The 4,013-nt window shown below is 38.2% G+C and overlaps 1 pseudogene; it reads left to right on the forward strand.

Moving 5' to 3' along the window:
• The first annotated feature begins 993 nt into the window (after positions 1 to 993).
• Positions 994 to 2,976, forward strand: LOC131057359 (expansin-A15-like; annotated as a pseudogene).
• Positions 2,977 to 4,013: the final 1,037 nt, after the last annotated feature.

Here is a 4,013-nt window from a genome sequence, read left to right on the forward strand (position 1 = left end):
CACTATGATGGATATGGAAGCCGAAGAAATAAGTTGACCAATTAGCTAGAGGACTTTGTTGTTGAAGCTGAAAACTTTCATGATTTTGAGCAAGAAATCCCAATCAACATGATAAAAAGATTTTGAGATGTCCAACCTGAGAAGAAATCCCTCAGTTTTTGATTCTGTGAGAGAATGAACATTTTCATGCACAATGATGATAGAATGAAGGATCTTCCTTCTAGGAACGAATCCATTTTGCTGAGGAGAGATTAAGGAGGGCAATATACTCAACAATCGTGAGGTCAAGACCTTAGAGATGATTTTGTAAAAAGAGTTGCAAAGGCTTATAGGCCTGAACACTTCAAAGTTCGCAGCTCCAGGATATTTTGGGATGAGAAACAAGAAGGTAGCATTTAACTCCTTAAGAAGATACCTTGATCCAAAGAACTCTTTGACAACATCCACAACTTCATCAGCGACAATCTCCCAAAACCATTGAAAAAAGAACATAGGAAACCTATTTGGCCCCAAAGCCTTATTGCCTTTAAAAGGGAAGACAACTCTTCTTATTTCTTCCCTGGACGGAATAGATGAGAGCATCTTATTATCTCCTTCCTTCACAAGTCTAGGGATGGCCTTTGATAGGATATCTTGAAATTCATGATTAATACCATCATTCGCATTAAGAAGATTGCTAAAGAAAAGGGCAACATTTATTCTTATATCTTCATCCTTTTCATAGTGACTACTGTTGTACTCTATATAAGAAATTCTATTAGCAGCCCCATGTTTCAGCATTGTTATATGAAAATATCTAGTATTTTTATCCCCAACAAAGAGCCAAAGAGGTCTTGATCTTTGCTTCTAGAATTCTTCTTCTTTGGATATAATGTCATGCATCTTCCCAAGCATTTCATTCTCCTTCATTTTATAATCAGCGATGTATCCTTCCAGCTGGATTTTTTCTTGTATATCCTTAATTTCAGGTTGTAATTCAGATTTAATTCCAAAATGCTACCAAAGATTTCTTTATTCCATCTTCTAACCTTGTTTTTAACCTCGCTCAATCTTTTAGCAACCCTAAATATAGTTGTCCTAGACACAGAGATATTCCACCATTTCTTGACTTCCTCAAAGATCTGAGAAAGCCACATGCGTTCAAATCTAAATGAAAAATTCATTTTAGCCAGGATAGGATCTGCCACAAAACTTATAGGGAAGTGATCAGAACCTACCCTTGAGAGGGCCTTTAAGGAGCATAAATAATTTAAAAACCATTGATCAGAAATTAAAGTTCTATCCAGCCTGACTTGAATCAAATCCTTACCAGATCTTCGATTTGACTAGATGTAGGAGGCTCCTTGCATATCAATATCCATTAACGCCTGGTTATTAATAAAGTCAAGGAGGTCCATTTTACTTTCCAGATTCACTTGGGAGCCTCCAAATTTTTCGTTATCTTGGAGTGGAGTATTGCAGTCACCCATTACAATCCAGTTTTCAATCTCCGATATATGTTACATATTTTTATTTGTTTTATTTAATTATCCTAAAGATTTTATGATGCTTGTATATTGTAATGCAAAAGGAGGAACACGTCGTATGGAAGATTCTAACAATGAATTAAAAAAGGCCATTCGCGCTTACTCATAGGAATTGTCGTTTTCTGAGAACTCTCTTCGACTTCCAATACCTGGCAAAGATATCATGCAGACATTTAGTTCGACTAACTAGATATTAAAGACATTGTCTAAATTAGGAGACCAAATCACCAGACTAGTAAATTTCTTCAACAGAAACACCAGGATTTATTCAAACTTGTATAATAACCCCCGGAAAGCGAGCCGTTAACAGCGGATCTAAAACATTCTCTCCATCAAAAGGAGTTTGCTTTTCTTGTTATTTTTGTTAAAGATTCTCAGTAGTATGTAGCCAATTAGAGTGACGTTGAGAATTGCCTAGCTAAATGTGATACACTATATAAGAACCTTTCCTCCAGTGCATCTACAAACAACTACTTTCGAGAGACCAATTATCAAGATAATTTTAGGACGGACTTCATACTAGACGAGAAAGAACAATGGCATCTGTATTGGCACATTCAGTCGCTTTGGCAATACTGGCATTAACATTTTGGTGTATGCTTTTCCCAGCTTGCGTATGCGATGGCCACGGTCATTTCCACGCGAAGCAGCAGTGGCAAGATGCCCACGCCACTTTCTATGGAGGCTACGACGAGTCTGGAACTATGGGTATATTTACATTATATGCATGTGCAATCTCATTGAAATTCAACGCATTTCGTTATAATTTTTTCAAAATCCGGTTTGTGTTGAATGTAGAGGAGGTGCGTGTGGGTATGGCAACCTGCCCGCGCAAGGGTATGGCATATACACGGCTGCCCTGAGCACCGCACTGTTCAATGTTGGGCTGAGCTGCGGAGGATGTTACGAATTGCAATGCAAGGCGGAGGAGGATCCCCAGTGGTGTCTGCCAGGCAAAACCGTCACCATCACCGCTACCAACTTCTGCCCACCTAACTTTGCCCAGGCCAACGATACGAGCGGGTGGTGCAATCCTCCTCTCGCACACTTCGATTTGGCCGTGCTTGCGTTCGAGCAGATTGCGTTATACAAGGGCGGCGTTGTACCCTTGCGCTACAGGCGGGTGGAATGCGTGAAGAAGGGAGGAATCAGGTTTACCATCTTGGGGTCGCAGTATTACAAGATGGTGCTGGTCACCATTAATGTTGGAGGAGCCAGAGAGGTGGTGGCCGTTTCCGTGAAGGCCAAGGACCCGCAAATCCCTGGTAATTCCGGCTGGCAAAGTCTGAAGCGGAATTGGGGCTAAAATTGGTAGAGCCATTTGAACATGATCATGGGGCAGACGTTGTCTTTCAGAGTCACCACCAGCGATGGGAGGAGCGTCATTTTCCGGAGGGTGGCTCCCAACTCGTGGCAGTTCGGCCAGACGTTTAAGGGACGACAATTCTAACCGTAACTCCGGCGGAGTTCTCCAGATTTTAGTACCGTTAAATGTAGTGCTTCACTATTCAGCTGTGCAGATTGCAAGGTGAAGATGATGCTGCGGAGGTGCTCCATGAGTGGCGCCCGCTCGTACTTGCTTTTTACTTTCCTTTTTTCTGTTTGAGAGTTGTTTGCCTTATTCGAGTAGGTGACATATTCCATTTCCTTTGAGCAATGGGTGGTTATTATTTTTTGAATCATGTTATCACTGGTTGTATGTATATATATAGGGTGGATGTAGGTGTGGATTTTTTTCATCACATGTATTATTGTGGCTTAGTCTTTTTTAGGTAAACCTCTATTCAAATTAGCTTCAAAATTTTAAGAAAATAGTGAGACATGGTATGAAAAAAAATAACAATTTCGTATTTGATTATAATGTAATAGGTTCATTTTAACCTGGAAATTCAAATATTCTTTTGTTGAAGTCTTTTTTATCATTATATTTGTTAATTGATAGCATAGACAAATATCTTTAATTAAGAAAAGACAAAACAAAGCTGTACAAAAATGTATGAAGTGAGTTCATGATAGTTTTCACATAAGGTCATGAATTTACTGTTTTAAAATTTAAAAAAAAGTCAATTTTGGGGCACTCAATATTAACTAAGGATAAATAGTAATAGTTTCAAGGCATTAAATGAATGTGTAGATATGAGTGCAAATATAGGCTAATAAATGATGTGTAAATAATAACTATATGAAAATGTGTTTCTAAATAGGGTCAAATGCATGGGTGTAAGAGTATATGAAAGTGAAATGAATTGGGATTAACGTTAGGCCATGAGCCAAACCTAGAACAAAAGTCTAGAATTTGCTAATATGTAATAGTACATTAAAACATTGCATCAAAATTTGTCCAATACTGTATGAGAATTGATATTTGTATGCAATTTCTTTTTAATTTTACACTCTCTTTGAGATGAATGTGAATCTAAATTAAGCATGCGTTTCTATCTATATGATAAATTCTCAACCAACATGGAAAGTAAATAATTAGACATT

The sequence above is a fragment of the Cryptomeria japonica genome, chromosome 7 (genome assembly GCF_030272615.1).
Source record: "Cryptomeria japonica chromosome 7, Sugi_1.0, whole genome shotgun sequence".
Taxonomy (NCBI): Eukaryota; Viridiplantae; Streptophyta; class Pinopsida; order Cupressales; family Cupressaceae; genus Cryptomeria; species Cryptomeria japonica.